This window comes from Perna viridis, chromosome 6 (assembly GCF_037379345.1).
Source record: "Perna viridis isolate PV_CMFRI_1.1 ecotype Kerala chromosome 6, ASM3737934v1, whole genome shotgun sequence".
In the NCBI taxonomy this organism is placed as follows: domain Eukaryota; kingdom Metazoa; phylum Mollusca; class Bivalvia; order Mytilida; family Mytilidae; genus Perna; species Perna viridis.
The window spans coordinates 33,215,697-33,236,682 of record NC_142450.1 but is presented as its reverse complement, the minus strand read 5'-3'; the positions used below and the strand labels follow the sequence as shown (position 1 = coordinate 33,236,682).

The 20,986-nt window shown below is 30.4% G+C and overlaps 1 protein-coding gene across 4 annotated transcripts in view; it reads right to left on the bottom strand.

Annotated features, from left to right (window-relative positions):
• Window positions 1–20,406, bottom strand: part of LOC148614624 (synaptotagmin-1-like) — a 59,723-nt gene extending 39,317 nt beyond the window's left edge. The window contains exons 1-3 of one of the 4 annotated variants that reach the window (XM_088588855.1): window positions 20,268–20,406; window positions 5,291–5,377; window positions 1,936–2,008 (exon numbers count right to left, since the gene is read on the bottom strand). The gene's annotated coding sequence lies outside the window, so the exon portion shown is untranslated. Of the gene's footprint in view, window positions 1–1,935; window positions 2,009–5,290; window positions 5,378–11,512; window positions 11,635–11,677; window positions 11,827–20,267 lie in introns of those variants that run through there. The other 3 variants (XM_088588854.1, XM_088588851.1, XM_088588852.1) reach the window with 3 other exon arrangements.
• Between the last annotated feature and the right edge of the window lie 580 nt (window positions 20,407–20,986).

Here is a 20,986-nt window from a genome sequence, read left to right as displayed (position 1 = left end):
AGGAGGAAAATAAGGCCAAAACAATTCATTTTTGTCAGTGTTGATAGTTTGAGAATCAACTGACTGTACTATACTCTAATAAGCATAACAATAATTGGCTTGTCCATCACATGAAAGCTGAACAAAAGCATGTTTTACAAAAAAAAAAAAAAAAATAGCAGTATTTGAAAGAGTAATCAAGGGAACCAAGATTCTAGTGAAAATAAAAAAAAATGTAAATCCTAATTTCTAAGCTGATAGAGGTGTGAAAAATAGACATATTGACAACAATGACTTTTAATGTTCCCAACCCTTAAATGCAGAATCGTTAAAAAAGTAAATAGGAGATATTTACAAAACTGAAATACAAGAAATGACAATACTTTCATGGAAAATAGTACATACACACAGAAAATCATATCAACTGCCTAATTGAATACCCATTACAGTGCAAACATGTATCAGTCTATTTCATCAATTCTTCCATCTTTTTTACCATTATTAAGACTGTCTATAAAAAAGAGGCTTTGAAGCCAGAATAATTATTGGAAACAATTTATTAATCAATTCTTAGATCCTAACAAGGTTTTTGGGAAAATAAAAAAAGGATCCATGTTCAGACAATTAAACAGATTTTATTTAAAAGGTTAATAATTGAATTTCCATTCAACCATTCATCAAATTCAATATTTTTTTATTAAGAGCTGTATGAAATCATTTAGTACAGTGTACCATACCTTGTTTGCATGTCTTTAAAATGAAGATTATTTAAGTATAAATGTCATAGAGATTCTACAACTCTTTAATCCTAATTTGTTAATCAGGACAATTTGTTTTAAGTTTCATAAATTAAAATATTGATACTGAGAAAAAAAACCAAAAATATGTATTTTAGAGTCTTATTGAAGGAATAATGAATCTAGTATTTCATTGGTAAGATACATCATAACTACTTCAAAACTGCATTTAAAATGGCTTCAATTAAAAAATGATTAAATGAGTTGCTCATTTACTTTTGTTACTTTGTATGTATGATTTTAGTTACTTTATGTTCTTTGTTGTGTATGTCTGTTTTCCATGTCTGGTCTTTGTCCCTGGATTATATTCTTTTGATTACCGCTATAACCTTGGTTCCCTTGATTATTCTTAAACATATGTTGTCACTTTAAAGCATTTGACATAGCAATATATCTGAATTAAGTACATTACAACAACAGCAGTCAAGTACTGAGATCATAAAAGGTTATATAATAAAATAATTAGCAATGAAAGATCTGCAACTTTAAAAACTCTCTTAACATACTGTAGTTCAAAGACAAGACTTGTTATATTTACCTACCATACATATATTGCTTATATTTATACAGACAAATCTGTCTTCCAATGGAGAGCAAAATACTGGTTTCATAAGACAGGTGGTCTTTATATACATGTTATTTTTACATAAAATGCACAACATAGGGATATTTTAATCATACCATAATCTTTTCAGACAGATTTCTGCTAAATACAGTTTTGATTGTATCTTACTTAAATCATTTTCTAAATATTTTTATTTCGATGACCTTATCAGATAGGTCTAACCTTAAGCAGTTTGGATGGTCCCTTAAATGAAGAATGACAGTAGGCATTTTGGAAACATCTAAATTTTCCTATCTCTGTGATTCTGACAGTGCTAAATATTTAAATATAAGTAGCAGCCTTTATGAAAATCAGGTTTTTGTTACTTTGTATGTATTATTTTGGTTATTTTGTGTTTTTTTTTTGTGTGTGTCTGTTTTCCATGTCTGGTCTTTGTCTCTGGATTACATTCTTCTGATTTCTGCTAGAATCTTGATTCCCTTCATTACTATTTCCCAGTAGAGGAGAAAGCCACAACAAATTCAATATTGCTACCAATACATACAAATATTATGCTAATAAACTTATTATAGATTATGTAACTACCCGACCTACCTTATGCTAAGATAAATCCATATTTGTCTTTTTTGCACCAAGTATCACTTATAGAAAAGAAAATCACTTCAACCTGGAAAAAAATGAAGCGTAAACTAAGTAATCAAATCTTGTTTACGAAACCATTGCATCAAAAATCAATAACGATCCAACCAATAGTCTTGTATCGCCATCGTTCCTCGAGTCGATAAAATTATGATGGCTTTGGGAATCATATCAACAACTTCCAACATTTAAATAACAAAGAAATGTCAGCTTTAAGTGAAAATCTTCCAAATAAAAATAATATATAATGTTATATTTGGGTAAAAGTCTCCATAGCTGAACAGATAAATTGGGATTTTATTTCCATTCTAACATTTAAAATTCTCATCATATAACCATTAATTGACTTTAACTTCAAAGATGAATTTGGAAAATAAACAGCACTTCATATTCTCTGTATTAGTTCATAGATTTTCCATGGAAGAGAATATATTTTACAAGCTAGATCTTGATAATTAACATACAAATTAGCATGTGTAAACTTTGTCAAGTACTAGTGACTATAGCTATCATGCATTTTTTTTTGATAATCTATATTGTAGATATACTTAAAGTTCCATTTATGATATAAAGAACCTCATGATCAGATGCTTGATTTACACAGCTTTAGTAATTATTCTGAATTTCATTAATAAACATTTTACTGTATTTCCTCACTCCCAATATCTACACAAGCAAAATTATTTTACATGATTTTCACACGAATTTCACTTGATTTTCACCTGAATTGAGCAAATAAACTAAGTGACAGAGTTCACGTGAAATTCGGGTGAATGGAGCCTTCACATGAAATTCACACGAAATGTTCACATGAAATTCGTGTTTAGTGAATTTCGCATGAAAATCATGTTAATTTCATGTGAAGCTCGATTAACATGAATTTCACATGAAAAATATTTGCCTGTGTATATATGAATAACCCCCTGGTTTATGTCCTTTTAATGTAACACATTCATATTGGATTTCATTTGCTAAAGATTTTGTTAATGAAATCCCATAAATAATAATATACATACCATAATGTGTTAAACATATTACACAAATGAAATTTAAATGTATTTTATAAATATTTAATCAACAATTGTATTCTACAGTTTTGCATTTAAAGTCCACTTAAAATACTATTTTTTGTTTTCTGAAAGTATAATTCAGTAATGTTTGGCAGCTATTAAAAGGTAGATAAAAGCAATAGTGTGTGAACCTGATAAAAAGTTCATATATTATCAAATCTGAACTAATATGCAAGACCTTAGCATGTAATTCAAGATAATTGGGCAGCAGTAAACACTACAGGCCATCCTATAAAAAATATTTGTTTGCTGTTTATCGACTTTCAATTTTAGATGTTAGTAGGAAGGTAGGTGAATTTTTTTCTGAAGAAGCCAATCATGAATGTGCTAAAAATAGAATTAAAAAAATAATTGGTCTTGGAAATGATGAAAAAAAAATTGAGTATGTAGGTTTTTAATGAGTAGGTTGATAAACTGCCAACCAACAATTTTTTAAGGATAGCCTTACAAAACCAAAAAATATCTTTCTTTTAAAATTATAATTTATAAAGTTAGAAAGCTATGAACTATTTTTCCCAGCCTATTAAACATTCAATTAGCTAAAGATTTATAAGCTTAAACTACAAAATATTTGAACAATGAAACCAGAATGAGGAGCACTGTTTTCCCCGTCTGAACCTTATTATAGCATCTCAGTATCTTGGACGATAAATCCATAACACAAACATCAAGACAAGACATAGATTTTTTTTTTGTAAGTCTATAAAATTAGAATTCATAACTTTCTGTAGCTTTTAAGGAAATGCTTCATAACAGCATATCACAAAATCAATAAAAATGACAAATATAAAATAAGTTTTCCTCCTTTTAATACATACAACAAAACGTCATTTTACCATACCATTTCCTCCTTAACTTTTAACTGAATTATTTTTTGAACTTGTATCATTATTCAAATGGTATTTACCATTTACAGTACTCATTTTTGGAGTCTTGCCGTGAACCCCAAACTTATATAATTGAGAATATACAACTAAAAGATTATAAAATTGATTTTTTCCCAACATAAATCAAGATCAGATTAATTTCATCTTATTTTATTTTATCATACAGATTTGGTTCTATAGTTATCTAATTCTTATTCATTGCTAAGCTTCAAACTCAAATCGTATCCATGTATGCATGTTCTTATAAAGGTAGACTAGTTAAATATGTCAACTTTTGAATTTCAGTACAAATGCAAATACTGATAGCACTGGAATTTTTAAGGGATTTATTTTCATGAAAACAATAAAGTCATGAAAATATATATACAATTATGACTGCTACACTTGCAATATTTAAAGATATCAACACTATAGTCTAGAAAAGCAGAGGATGCTTACCCTACCGGTGCACCTGGTCCATGCTCCCAGTTTTTAGTGGAGTCCGAGTTGCTCATTTACTTTTGTTACTTTGTATGTATGATTTTAGTTACTTTATGTTCTTTGTTGTGTATGTCTGTTTTCCATGTCTGGTCTTTGTCCCTGGATTACATTCTTTTGATTGCCACTATAATCTTGGTTCCCTTGATTACTCTTTAATTGTGAAAATAAAGTGCCATGAATTTTGAAAGAGGTCAAAATAGCTGTTTTTAATTACTGCAGGTACAATTCACATTTGTTCCAATCACTCACACATTATTGAATCATAGAAACAAACATGATATGAAGTAGTTTGCATTTGTGTTTTTTTATATGCAGGACGTGTATTACATGCTTAATACATGAAATGTAAATATAAAACTGACATTTCAAAAATACTATAATTTTTATTCTTATCAAAAGTAGTCCTTTACTAAAGAAAGAGTCTATGAAAATAGGTTGGTTTACAGTAATCAAATAGAAATGAAGGAAAGTAACTGCCAGTGATGAAATACATTGTAAAGGAAAGAACCTGCCAGTGACGAAAAAAGGAAAGGAACTGTGAGTGACAAAACAACTGGTACTGCAGAACAAGTCAAATCAAATGAGAACTATTTAACTGGACATATGTTCTTCCAAAATCTTATCAAAATCTAAACACTACTAATTAAAATGTTTATATTCTAGTTCAAAAAGTAAGTTGTTCCTTGTACAAATTTGATACCTGTAAAGTACTACATGGGAAATCTAGCATGGACGGCACTATTTATAGTAGCATGAGTAATGATTTATATGTTGTCCTATATACACTTAAATATTGTCAGGGAGAAGTATTAAACATACAAAGGCTTACTCTTTACCCATGAGGGTCTAAAATGGAAGGTTAAAGGCACAAACCTTTTTTTTTACTTTCTAATCGGTACTGTATGTCACCTCAATGTTCTGTTCACATATCATCTGTTTCCTGGTTCTTATTTCAGTTATCTAAATAGAAAACAAATTAGACATTAGATGAACTCATCACAAGTAGTAAGCCTAACTCAATTTTCTCTATAACTTCACTTGTATCACAATGAAAATCTAACTTAAAATCAGCAATATCTTTTTGCCTTTGAAATAGAAAAGCGAATATTTTTGGAGAATTCCATAAAGCACCCTTACCAGTAGCCAATTGTGAAATACGAGTACAGCACTGTTGCCCTGGTCAACATTAAAGAGTAATCAAGGGAACCAAGGTTATAGCGGTAATCAAACGAATGTAATCCAGGGACAAAGACCAGACATGGAAAGCAGACACACACAACAAAGAACATAAAGTAACTAAAATCATACACACAAAGTAACAAAAGTAAATGAGCAACTCGGACTCCACTAAAAACTGGGAGCATGGACCAGGTGCACCGGTAGGGTAAGCGTCCTCTGCTTTTCTAGAAACACCCGGCGAGGCCTTTTGAAATAATTACTTAAAATGTTACACTTGATTAAACTGCAGAAAGTATGCTTTGAAATATAATTACCCTATAACTACAAAAAATTGTATATGCAAAAAATAAACATTTACTACATAATAGTCTTACATTTGTAACTGATAACCAATCATTATAGACAATCTAATATTGTTTACGATAAGAACTTTCATCTCTGCTGAGAGGAATGTAGATTCTCAATTGTTTTGTTGTAAAATCCAATATATAATGTTGAAGAATAAAGAGACTATGTAAAGACAAGGATTGTATATGAATCCATTATTGATCACAGTTCTATATAATAGATATAATGTGAGTTTTTTGTACTCCTGGTAGTCCCTGTGGGATATATGAATATACATTGTAGTTAAATGCTAAAGGGTTAGGGGAATAAGAAAAATAATAAGTAAACAGCTTTGTTTAGGCACACAACATAAAACATTCTTACACGTGATTCCTCAACAAAACCATGGGTCTTACATACATGTAAGTCTCACGTCAGATTTGTTGAATGGCACTCTGTTCCCAAAATTCAGTGTTCCAAGTCTCATTATAAATAGAAACAAAAATATGCAGAGCCTCCAGTAAGATATAACTTCAAGAATTTTTTTTTTTGAAACATCATTTGAGATTTTTTTCCCTATACTCTAATAAAACATACAGATTTTTTAATCTAAAAAATATGATCCTACTGTGTTTACCATTGTAAACCATTATATCAACATAAAAATCTACTTTCCATAGACAAGTAGGCTGTATTGTACATCTTTAAGGTTAATTATATTACTTGATTATTTAGTCATTTTATCTTGGGAACTTGTATCTCTTTTTTTGGGGCATTTTTGGAAAATGTCTTTCACCAAAATAAGATTCACTCAAGAGAAGCCACCTGAGCTGGAGTGCCATTCACTCATATGATGGTCGCAAGTCCACAAATCTACAGTTAATTTCTGTTAACATAATGCAAGTGAGTTCAGTCAAAAAGAGATTTCAACAAGATTACTTAACATTATAGACCATATACCTTAATTAGCCCAATCTGAGCTAAACCCTAACCAATGAATAATTCATAGACAAAGAAGGTCAAGAACACCATGTCCTGTGCTCTAATACAAAACCTAATTCATGGCCAATTAAATTAATACCCTCTTAGATCTACCAGTAACACATTAATACTATCTAACATAGTATTGATTTTATTTTCTTAGAAGCTGTAGATGTCTGCCTAACTCAGAAAAAAATCATTTAGAAGATTAATTTTTCATCGACTCTGACAAATTTTAGTGACATTTATCTTGTAGTTAATGTCTTTTCACTTGATTTTAGTTTATTCAGGATTGGCTGGAACAAGAATTTATTGTCCATTACAAAATTATTGACATTGTTTCTGAAAATAGATTGTGGTTACACAGCAACATCAGAAGGGAGCAAAGAGAGAAAAGATATACAAGGTTGTATATAAGTATTATGCCTAGTATTTTATAATATAATATATGTAAAAAAATATGTAATTTCATATTGGCACTGTTATACAATATAGGTTTGAGGTCTGTCATATTGGTTGAGGCAGTTGTATTGGCCCTAGGCATCGATCCGTATTGGCTCCGTATATATGCCCAGTTTGAATACATATCAATTGGTCAGTTTTTGACATATTTTAAGTAGTTGGTTAATAATGTATTGGCAAAAAATCCTCATTTAAATTAAAGGGTTCATTGAGGCCAATCTGAGCCCACTTTTCCAAAGAAATCTAAAATTGAAATTTTAACCAAATTCTTTCTTAACTCTAAGTGGAACCTATCAGCTTGCTTGAAATTGTAAACTGGATTAAAGATATAATGAGATTTTTCTTTAGGAAACCAAGGCCTGCTAATATTGATGGTTTCAATGATGGGATGTCTGGTCATATTGAGGTATTCAGTGACAGCATACCTGGACAAACCAGGGGTTTCAGTTAGGGTTAAAAGTAGAGGTCATATAGTACTTTCTAATCTTCATTTTATCATAACAAGGATAAAAGTGGTTCAGTCATCCAGATAAAGATTAACCACTCCTAATCCAATTCTAAACAGAAAGATATTGCCATTGTAACACACTGGAATTCCAATAATGGATGCCATAAATCATCATGGTTCTGACATCAGCTTAATTATCGGTATGACTGCCAAGATAGGTGTTGTTACATTTGTAAGTACAGGAATACAGCCATGTATGGTTGAGAAAAAACAAAGATACAAATGCCAAAATAAAAACAGAATTTTAACCCATTTTTGTATGAATATACTGTGAAAGTTCTTTAATTCATGGATACCAATTTTAGTGGATTAGGGCAGAAACACAAGTTTGTGGATTCCTGACTTTGTGGTTTTGAGGTTTTCAGTATACACATCAATGGAAATCACCCTTTTGTTGAACACCTAATTTCATAATTTGGCCTATCCATGAAAACCACGAAAATTGGTACCCCAAGAACAATAGCACTATCACAGTAGTGCCATAATACCAGAAATCTATGAAAAAATTATGAGGTGGTGCAGATAATCATGACATTATTTGATGCTTTTATTTAAAATCAGGTTTATGCCTTACTGTTGCAGGGAGGTGACCAAGCAAAATGAAGACAGTATAATAATTCTGACTATATGTACATGTAGTAAAAAGAGAGCTCACATGGACAAACAGAAATAATTCACAGAAATTTTCATGGAAATTGGACTAATTAATTTTGAGATTGTTGTGTTAAGTGTGAATGACAGATGGATGGATAAATGGGGGCACAACAGTGTACTATTATATATCCTGTGTACATTGTAGTACAACTAGTGTAAAACAAGGAAAAAGGATGCAATGATAATTAAAGGAAGACACTATTCTAAAATTGACTTAAATTTATCTGAATTAAAATAGGATAATAATTTTTTACAATAATGCAGATCAGTGCAGCATTTTCGGAAAATGACAAGTTCTTCAAATATTGATATCAAGTCTTAAATGTGTACAGGGTTTCATATCAACACAATTCCATGAACATCCAAAACGTGGATAGAACATAGACAGTTTATTTATTTTAAGGGTGACGCATATCTTATACTGGCTGGGATAGCGTTTATATAGACCTACTCTTATCACACTCATGGTATGTTATAATATTTTCATTTACATTTCCATTCATTAAATGTAAAGTGTGAAAGCTGATTTTAATATCAAGAAATCGAACATTTAATAGTAATTTGAGAGAATTCATTTTATTCCTAATAATGATTTTATACTATAACATTTCATATAAGTGAAGTTTGAAAACAATTATCTCTACTTGTCTTAGCATAAGTTGTGTTTTGCTATTTTTACAGTACATATGCCCTCCATTATCCTTAAAACGGTTACACAAGTACATGTATTACCATAAAAATCTCATACTTTGTAGTATATGTATAACTTGAAGAATAGAAAAAATGCTTTACAGAGCGCTGATTGATATGACCACATAGACAGAACCTTGAACAGTTTGGACAAGTATGGTCACAGACATGGATGACCAAAGAACCATATCGTTAAACAACTAGAAATTTTTAGCAGGGGTCTAAATAATATAACAAGTCACAGGTGAAATTATTTTATAAAGAATTCGACATAAAACACTCTCTTCTTGTTAATTCACTTTTCTGCTTGACACTCAACAGTTCCTCATAAGCAATATGTTTGTTTTCTTTTAAAAATCTTTTCTCAATTTCAATCAATAACATGGCAACAGAATATAATCCAAGGTTTATGACCTGTTATTAAGTTCATTCCCTCCCTAAAGCAGACAATGATCAGGCAAATCATGAGTACCATGGAGTAATAATTAGTTACTGCATAACATTGCATGAAACTGAACACTCAATTGTATAAACAGGTGATTTTCACAGAAAACAATGACCTTGAGTAATCTGAAATTATGGGAAGACAAATACAATTACTGAGGGGAACTAACTCAATATGGCTAATAATTGCTTAAGTCATCTGAAAGGAGGATTATATCTACTGATTAATTCAAGTTGAATGACTTTTTTTTGTAGAATTTATACAATGCTACTTAATCAATTAGGAAAGAGTAAGAAATGAAATGTGAAAAGAAGGATAATCTGTGGGCAGAACATGTGTACAGTAAGGTATAAACAGATAAAGAACACAAAAAATACAAAATAATTCAAAAATATACATAGAGAAACAAGTAGCATGAACCTAAGTAAAATCGTTCGATGGCAAAGGTTTTATAGCTATCTCTCAGGGGGGTAGGCAGTATAAGGCTCCATTCCCAATGAGATTTTTTTCTCAAAATTTAAAACATTACCCCTAATTATGATTACCAAATAGCAGTTTAGAATGAAAACTCCCAATATTACCCTAAAACCCTAATTCCCACTATACCCTGGATATTCTGATGAACTAAGCCATTCCATATGAATTAGTTCCTGCTTTTTGCAAGACAACCCCCTCCCCCCATCTAAATGAGATACTGTTCAACAAGGTATCAGTATCAACTGTCTGTTTCATGTTTATTGTTCAATCAGTAGTTCCCAATTAATTTAATAATTAATACAAAGCTGTTTTATAAGAAGGATCAGAACATCATTCCAGTAATTACCAAAAGCTGGTTATCCCTAAATACAGAAAATTATAACGAACTGACAGCTGAAATGGTTAATGAGCTTTAAGGATTGGGAATTTCCACTGAAGTCAATATACTTTTGAGAAGTGCTAAGTTTGGTCCATTTTAGGGACTGTTTAAGAGGCCATAATATTCAGTTCTGCAAGAAAATTATAAACGCCAAAATTTTTGTATACTTTTATGCCTTAAAATAGACAAAGTTTACATCAGCCAAATATCCGGTATCTAAAAGAAGGACAGCGTTTTCACTCTAAATTGATTTGTCTGTAAAATACTTGTGACAAAGGTTCTAGTCTATAACCATACCACATTTGTGTCCAGATTAACAAGAAAGTTGAATCCCATACAACATAAGTAGAATTATCAAATGAAGTTAAAATCAAAAAGTAAAATTAAGTTTTGTCTCCTACCAATCCATAAAAGTTGGCCCTACCAAAATAATTATATTGCCATTCTTTGTCAAGATATTTAAAAAAAAAATTTCAAAGCAACTTTTTAACTTCTTTGTTCATGGTTTTTAGAGAATCAAATGAACTTGGGGAAAAATATTTTCCTTAAGTACCAGGATAATACAACTCGATATACAACTAGATACATCTACTTAGATATAACATTTGATACTTTGTTATTCAACACTTTGACAAATACAAGTTATTTATGCGGCTTGTACACATTGGGTATGAGATGCTTACTACAGGATTTTCAAAAAGTCAACATTACATACATACATAAACATGGGAACAATACTTCCTTAATTATCATTCAAAAGTTTTAAAAACAATTATACAACTATAGTTATAAATAAAACTTAAAAAAGATAAAAAAAAGTGGTTTTATAATTGCAATATACAATGTACCCTATTTTTCACCTCAATTAAATTCAAAACAAGAGACACACTAAATTACCATACATCACTAACTATACATGCAGCATTAACATTAAAAACGGAGAAGTGAAGTTACAACTTTATAAACACAGAATTTAATTACATTTGTACTTACAATCTCCAAATTGAATCTAATTGTACTTTGACAATAGTCTCCACAATAAATGTATTACTTTCCCTTCAGATCCCTGACAAACATACATGTAACATAAATATCCCAAAAATCTGTGATTTCAATTTACAATATCAATACAGTAGAAGGAAAACTAATCAACTTTACCTTCAAGACATAAAAATATCCATATTTTAAGTTAAAAATCTCTCTAACCGTGTACACAACCATTCAACCATAAAAATTTTCTCTACTTCGTGACATAGGTGGACAATATATTCTCAAATGTTTATTAAATTTCACTATGACGTAGGGTGTTTAAATTACAAACATCTCAATATCCACGTCACAACTTATCCTTAGGTATTTAAAGAAAAGATAAAAAAGATACATTAGATAATAAAGGTAGTTAAATGGTCTCTATCCAATGTGGTGAAAGTGGACTGGTATCGGTACAAGTCATTGAAATACATGTATACACCTAACATGAGATTTTGGCAAATATAAGAAATCTGAATCAAAGTGCTGTTAGCACTGAATGTTTCTGAGTCTAAAGAAAATTGAGCATGAACAAACTTTCAAAGATTACATGGTGTAAAATTAAACTATAATCATACATCTATGTTTCCCATATTATTAAAACTGTCTTTTTCCCCTATTGCCAGCACTCCACAGTATTGTAGAGCTGCCTAATTTTGGTCTTGTAATCTGATGCTTTTTAACATTTATCACTTTAAAAAATTGTCAAGCATCTGTAAATCTATATATCTAGAAATAGCTCAAGCCAAGGCCTTCAGGATGCAGTAAAAATTTTCTGGAAAAAAATTACCCACAGCATATAGGGTTACCATAGAAACCAAGCAAAAATATGCGAAAATTTGCAAAAAAGTTCATAAAATCAGGTTTAAAAATATCAAATTTCCCGCAAAATATCTGAAATTTTTATTTCAATCCCTGAAACTGTTCAAACTTTTCCCTTCAAAAACCCCTTCCTCATATGGGCATCGCCGGTTAGATTTTGAGCTATTTCACTTTGTAATCCACTTATTAAATTTAGCATGGTAAAAAATTGACTTACTTTCACTTTCACAATGAAGTCAAATTGTCATTGAAAAAAAGCCCCTTCAACATTGAAAATATATAAAACATTGCAAAATACTTTTAAAAGTCCCCTTTTTTCAGAAAATGTTTTATCAACAATAGATTCTTCATTTTTAATCACTATAGCAACCACCGGTTTCCATTTATGTCATTTTTCATCCCTAGCCAAAAGTGCGAAACTAAACTAAACTGTGGAGTGCTGGCTATTATGTAGAAACTTTTCTACTGATTTCTGAAGTATAAACTGTAATCAATAGTTAAACAGTGTCTAATTTCACACACACTGACAAAATTGATTCTATTTCGCCTTTTCCCGAAATTTTTAAACCCAAATTTTTAAACATGTCCAAAACTTAATTTGCATTTACATTCAAATGCTATTTCAACTGAGTATTTATTCTACACTCAAATAAAACCAAATTCAGTTTAAGATAAAAATTTCCATGATAACTATAAGATTTTCCAAAACTAAACACTTCTTATCAATTACAAATTTTCCACCATTTTTACTTGGTTACTTGGTTATTTAAGGCCAAAAAAGGAGTCCCTCAAATCGTCAGTTGCTTTCAAGACTAGATCTTAACTTTATTTTGCATAAATAATAGAATATTATTGAGCTGAACAATTGCCAGAACATATTTACTGGTTATAAAAGAAGTATTGAATGATATTTATATAAGGAATAAGATTTGAGCTATATTTTTGTGTAGAGTTCAGAAATAGTAGGGAAGTTCCAGCTATAGACCAGTGACATAAGGTATTTCGATCCTGAAGGATAAAAAAACCCCAAAAATTACACCATTTTAAATAAATTTTTATGAATTAAAGCAATGTCAAGCATGTACAATGTAGAATCCTCTATGTAAAAAATTGCCTTATTACCTTGAAATTTCATATGTACATGTACCTACAAACCTGATATACATGTATAAGGTTGTAACAAATTTAATAAGCATGCACAGTAAGATGTTTATTCTAGGGTGCCATTCAATATAATTTCTTTCCTTGAGAAGATGTCCAAAATAAAAAAGTTAGACAGATCCATTTATGAGTTTGTCTTATATTTATCTGGGTATGAATAGAATTTATTCATATGAAGAAAGCATGTCTGAATCAAGCTAACTTCCAGTCCAAATTTGGGCTGTGCATTATGAATTTAGTCCTATTGCATTAAATTATTTATGAACTGGTAAAAATTACAGGTTGGATTTTTATAACTGAAGTACAAAAAAAAAAAAATGATGAAAGATTGAAAATTGGCAAAACATAATTTTTAGTTATTGAAAATAAGAGGAACATTATTATTTTACTAATCATCATAAAAAGGGCATTAGATCTTCTTTAGGTAAAAGAAAAAAAAATCACTTTTTTAATACATTTTGTATTTTTTAAGAAGTTTGAATTGAGTTTTTAAAAATATTGAATCTAACAAAATGAAAATAAATTAATATCTTAAAATTTCTAATTAAAGCAAATAGATTATAGAAATATTCTGTAGAATAACAAGGTCTCTTATAAAGAATGAATCAAATTGATAAGAAATTCTTAAATTTCCATTTTCAAAACCAGCTTCTATTCAGCAGTTTGCTGATGTGCCTTACTGTTTCTGTAATTCTGGCCATTATCATAAGACAATGATTTTCATAATACCATTGTATGGCTTCAAAGTTTTATGATTTTGTGTATGGTGTCATGAACTCTCATGATGTAACTCAGCTCTAGTAAGAAATTACCTTATTTCAGTGTGAATGATGCTTGATGCAGTGGCAAAGCAGATGTCACATATTTTCCCACTAGAAGTCACACATGTCCCCACTAGAAAAGGCCTCACTCATGAAAGTAATGCCAACCTTTGTTATAAGGCTGTCCATGTAAAAACAATGCAGACCCCATGATATGAGTGGCACAAGGTAAATTTTTTGTTCCAATATAATGTACACATGTACATGTATATACCATATGTGTGTCAAAAATTATAAACTTTGTTTTGAATTAACAATGAATGGCTCAAAAAATGATTTGTAAGTTCCCAAAGCAACCAAAGGTCTCACTAACCACTTCTGGGTCAAATGGCCACCCCCCTATGTAGTACCAAAAACACACTGAACCTAGACATATGCATTGTAAGTGCATTATTTGTGTGTATTATGATTAAAAGTAGTCAAAATAAAGCTGAGAATGTGTACTTTAAAAACATATATGTAATTAACTACAAGAGTGTATGAATATTGTTTACATGTGTGAGTAATTTGCCTCCATGCTGTCAGTTAGCAGGAAAGGTAAAAATGTGGATTTTCAGTATTATTTATTCAAGTAAATTTTGTTTAGAATTTCTGCAATCATCGTACCATTAGCATAATGATTTTGGAGCCTCATTTTCCAAGCTACGCAACGGTATGCAACTATAAGATGTCATTTGTCCTGGGAATTCACAGTGAAACTTTGAAAATTACTTTTTGAACATGTAAAGTAATGGAAACGTTAGAAGTGGTTAGTGAGACCAAAGTTTGCTCAATTTAAAGAGTTATCTCTCTTTAATCAATGAATTTCAGTGCTTTCTATTTATTTTATTTTCCCTTTTATTGTCGCAGTTAATCCAGAACTAACATTCAACATTGAGAAAGGATCATCTGCATTTGTGATATGAAATGGGTGAAAATTTTTTGAAAACAAAATTTGTCATGTGCCACCCACTGCCTGGTTTTTGCATGGACATCCTCTTAAACAAAAATAAATATAAACTATTTCTTAAATAAAACTGGTAAACAAAATGTGTTTTTGACAACAGTGTTTGAAAATCTATATACAAATATGTACATGTATTTCAACTGAAGAAAGCTGGTTATAGTGAGCACCGTTAAGCCGTGTGAGCTCTACGGTTATTATGTGTACTTTCTAAATTTCCCTTAAGGTTCCCCAATATACTAACAAAAAAAAAATTTATGTCCTGGAAGTAACAAAGAGTGACTGTCCTTACCGAGAAAATTCATTATTTCCTTCAATCAAACAAATAAAAAAATCTAGGTTAAGATTACGTTTTGAACAGTAAAAATAGATTCATCTTTTCGGATTGTTTTCAAGTCTTTTTCTAATTTGTTTTACTTATTTGAAGAAGTGAACGTTATGTTTATAAAAACTTTGGGAAACATGTGGATGTACGTATGTGCATCTCCGCTGTTCCACTGTTGCTGCTGTCAAGAACCTAACCCGCCTCGGAAAAAAAAAAACTTAACACCGATTATATTATCAAAATCAAAGCATAGCTTTGTTAAGATAGGAAAGGCAATCATTTTCTTGTTTGGAATTTGCTGCTGTCATCTGAATTTTGTTTACGTCACATGATATGTGTAAAATATTTACAAGATCTGTGGAGAACTGTGATATTTCCTTTATCTGTACAGATTGATCTGACAGGTAAAAACTGAAATGGACGTTGCTAGAGATGCCCTTAAGGGTTAAAAAAATGTAAAGTATTGCAAAGTGCTGTAAAGTTATTGACCATTTTGAGAGCGAGGGGAAAAGGGGGGGGGTATGGGGTTGGAATTTTGGGGGGAAAATTGTTAAGTTACTCATTTATTGAAAAAAAACTCCCCCATTAATTAACAAGACAGATTTTCAAATAGAAATATTTATTTTGCTTGCTACTTAAATATAAATAAAAATATTGCACTTGTGAAGCAAAATATTTCATCCTGGATATTTCATCCTGGATATTTCATCCTGGTCGACCCCCCTCTTTGCAATGTCCTTTATTATTTTTACAAGTCTCACACAGACGGTACATGTATGGTAAAGTCCATGGTGCTCGCTAATTTAGGTAATACCTACCTCATATTAAAAGTTTGACTTGGAATTACAATCATGTACTACAATGTATATGTACTAACATGATCACAAGTTCAACAAAAAAAATCTGTCCTTTATAGAAAATACATGTAGTGTTATTTTGTAAGTTTTTACTTTTTATAATATTGTTTTTTAAAACATACCCTCCCCCAGAATTTCAAATTAAACTTTGGTTTGGTGTTGTATAATATATAAGAAAATATGTGGAATACTGCATGCTATTCTATATTTAATAAACCTCACTGTATTTACTATTAATATTTAACATCATGTATACATCTAAATGCATTGAACTATTCTCCATATACTGTACTGCGGAGTAAAGTGAATGAATATTTGATAGTAATAACATTAATTTAAAAGAATTCACATGATTAATACAAACGTACGTTTTTATATCTGACAGACAAACAAAGTCTGAACACATCAGTTCTGTTAGAATTTATTCCCTTAAACTGTTAAGTCAAAATGATTTTAAAAAGTGCATGACTTTTTTTACAGTTTTGTTGGCAATATATATGAAGTAGATAATTTATCTTATAGCATTTTTATAATTCAAATTAAAAATAAAAAATCTACTAAAACCTGTAATCATAGTGGGTTAGTCCTATTCCGGTGGTCAAAATATTAGGTTGCACTATACAAATGGGATTTAGGTGCACTGTTTCGTACAAAAAACTGACCAGGTCTAATTTTGTAAAACTTTAAATTAAAGGTGAAACTTGGTGGAAATATTGGTTGGGTATAGTAGGGCAATCGCACATAAATAGATGCAATACTTGTGAAGGTAAAGAGGTGTAAAATGCATGTTTTAAGCTATACGGAAAGATTCAGGTCCTCAACGGATTGCATTCTCTTCCCTGCAGCAACAGGCTGTTTTTCAAAAATGCAAAATTTCGCACAAACTTTCAGAATTAAAATCTTGAACAAATGAGCAAAAAAGGTACACTTATTTCTTTTTTTACAATTACACCATGCCAACTTACTTTTTCTGGCAGTTTTTAAGTGCCTGATATTTTAGAAAACCTGTTATATGACAATTCATATTGGGAAGGCACCTAAAATTTGTTATGAAAATTGATGTATATCTTTATTATATTACCATGGCTACAGATTTACATAACAAAATAGAAAAGAGTATCTATCTTTTTTTTTTATGGATCTCCATAATGTAAGGTTTTGAAAAATAAATACTTTTTACAGGAAAAAAATGTTGGATTTGCTTGTTTATGTGTCTCAATATAGCTTTATTTCCACAAACTGTCATAAAGTTATCTGCAGTGACATATCTATATAGTGGAACCTTAAGCCTTCTATAAAAAAAATTTAAAAACAATCGATGGACATATTTTGTTTCTATACAGGTAGCCTAGATATTGAATGTCAAAGAAAATTATCATGATTGTAAATGCTGACCTACTTAAGAAATGAATGAACGACAAGGATCATCGACTACCATTATTGTTATTGTTTAACCTGGTCCCGGTGCAAAGGTGAAATTCTCAGTCATGCTTGCATTTAATCATCATCTAACTTTAGTGAGGAATGCCTCTTACATACATATTGCAGCAGACCATTAATCACTTTATTTTATTGTAGGTTGAAAATCAAAGTTAAAATATGAATTTGAATTTTAATGCATACAAGGATTTTAGGATTTTAAGGGTGTACATTAAATCACAATGACAAACTTAAAAAAGGAATATTATACAATATTCAGCTGATTTGAATAGGAGTGTGCTCACATGAAAAAAGCATTTGTTCACTCATTATTTTCTTAAATCAACTGTTATTTTTATAGTTTTTGCTATTGTTACTTCTTGTATTTTCATTAATTCTATTTCCAATTTCTTCTTTCATTATTAATATTTGTTATACTGCTGTACCCTCTTTCCGATGTATACCTGGTTTCAATGTATTATTATCCCTTCTTGTACAGAACTGATTGCACGTGCTTGGGTCAGAGGTCAGAGGTTGGTATATAAAATACTTATATAAGAATATTTAAATATTTATCAAATAAATATTAGCAAGTTTCAATAATCTAATGATTGAGTTCACCTAGTATATCAATTTTAATTAATCTAAAATATTCTGAATGATTTCAATTCTTAATCAATTTCAATCAAATGATTATTTGAATAGGAACTGAAATAAGATAAACATCATTTTTAAATAACTTGCCATAAAAAAATGAAGTGTTTAAATTCTCACGTACATGTATAAATATTAATAGATTCTAGTTAATTTTGTCCAGTATTATATTTTGTTTCAATAAATCCAATACTAGCATATTTCTATTTATTTAGTGGAAATGTATTGTATCCCATACGGCTACCCATACTTGTTTAATCTCTGAACCGGAAATGCACAAATATGGCGTACGACAACAATAATGGCAGATGATTGACATTTGATTTTCAGTCACTGGTGTAATAATTAAATAAAGACATGCACATAACATAATTTACAGAAGTGGAGAGTAGAATGTCCAAATTTTATTTTTATAAATAATTTTAGCGCCATCTGGTCAAATCGGTAACTCTATCAGAAGACGTTTAGATATCGTGCATGCGGGAAAACTAAACGTCTCAAGGAGTGTACAACTATCAGTCGATACAGGAATACTGCATACTGGTAAAAAGAAATATTATGCTCTCTTATTGGCACTGCCTTCTTCATAGCGAGCGCCGCGAAGTGGTGTGAGCTCTACCGTTATTATGTGTGCTTTCTTAATTTCCCTTAAGGTTCCCCAATATACTAACGAAAAAAATTTTGTCCCGGAAGTAACAAAAAGTGACTGTCCTAACGAGAAAATTCATCATTTCCTTCAATCAAACAAATAAAAAAATATAGGTTAAGATTACGTTTCATTAAAACTAGATTCATCTTTTCTGATAGTTTTCAAGTCTTTTTTTAATTTGTTTTAATTATTTAAAGAAGTGAATGTTATGTTCACGGGAAACACGTGGATGTACATACGTGTATATCCGCTGTTCCACTGCTGCTGTTGTCAAGAACCTAACCCGCCTCGGAAAAAAAAACATAACTCTGATTATAATATCAAAATCGAAGCATAGCTTTTCTAAGATAGGAAAGGCAATCATTTTCTTGTTTGGAATTTGCTGCTGTCGTCTGAATATTGTTTACATCACATGATATGTGTAAAATATTCCTACCATCCGTGGAGAACTATAATATTTCCGGTATCTATACAGATTGATCTGCCAGGCCAACACTGGATGTTGCTAGAGATGCCCTTATGGATAAAAAATGTAAAGTATTGCGAAGTGCGATAAAGTTATTGACCATTTTGAGAACGAAGCCGAAGGGAAAGTGGGGTATGGGGTAGGAATTTTGGGAAAAAATTGTACAAGTTATTCATTTATTGAAAAAAAAATCCCCCATTAATTAACAAGACAGATTTTCAAATAGAAGTATTGATCTTGCTTGCTGGTTAAGTATAAATAAAAATATTGCACTTGCGAAGCAAAAATTTTCATCCTTGTCGACCCCCCTCTTTGTAATGTCCATCATTATTTTTACGAGTCTCACACAGACCGTACATGTGTGGTAAAGCTCACAGTGCTCGCTGATTTAGGCAATGCCTACCCCATATTGTTATGTATAGGTGTACTTAGAGTGGCAAAAACCATTTGATTTTTCAGAAACTCGCGACTTTAAGAATCAATTGAATAAGTGCTGAGTAACTGTAACCTGTAAGTTGTTAAATCAGTTGTAAATCTTTTAAAAATATTAGTGTAGTGGTAGTTACTTTAAGCAGAGAGATCAGTTATTAATTTAAAATTACCAAAAAAATACATTCAGTCTTATTGTTGTTGTCTGTCCTGCCTCAATCAAGGGGAGACAATCAAACAAAACATAAAATAGTGAAACGAATTTAGAATTGAATAAAATTGACAAAAGAATTTAGGTTAGCAATCCATCGCGTGCAATGTTTTAGTAAGTTTGCCACATTTAAAAACATAAATTTGACATTTCTACAAGTTCGTGCTACACAAATTTAATTTATGGTCTCATTATTTAACATCAGGAGGCAACAAGGAAAGATACAACGACATGAAACGATGACATCGTGTGTTTAAAATTTAAAGTCAAACTTATATACATTGTAAATATAAAAAAGACAGTTCAAGTTGTCAAAACATAAAAATTAAATACAACTTGAATATGACTAAAAAAATACATTTACATTTTTAACGTAAAATATCACCAAAGATTTTTAAAACCTGCTATAAATATCCTTGATATCAAAAGAAAAAAGTTACAAATAATGTTAATAGTACATGTTATATAGTGAATAGATAATTAGATAGTAAAGAGTTCGAATTTCCCCTGATCCCGCAACCCTAATCTTTTTTATTTGGATATTGATATTGACTCAAAATCCAAATAAAAAAGAGGAGGGTTGCAAGATTGAAAGAAGCCATTTTTTCAAGCGGCGAGATAATTTAGGATATTAAGTTCAAATAGGTATTTTTTTCGGTGAAATCAATGATATTCAGAGGA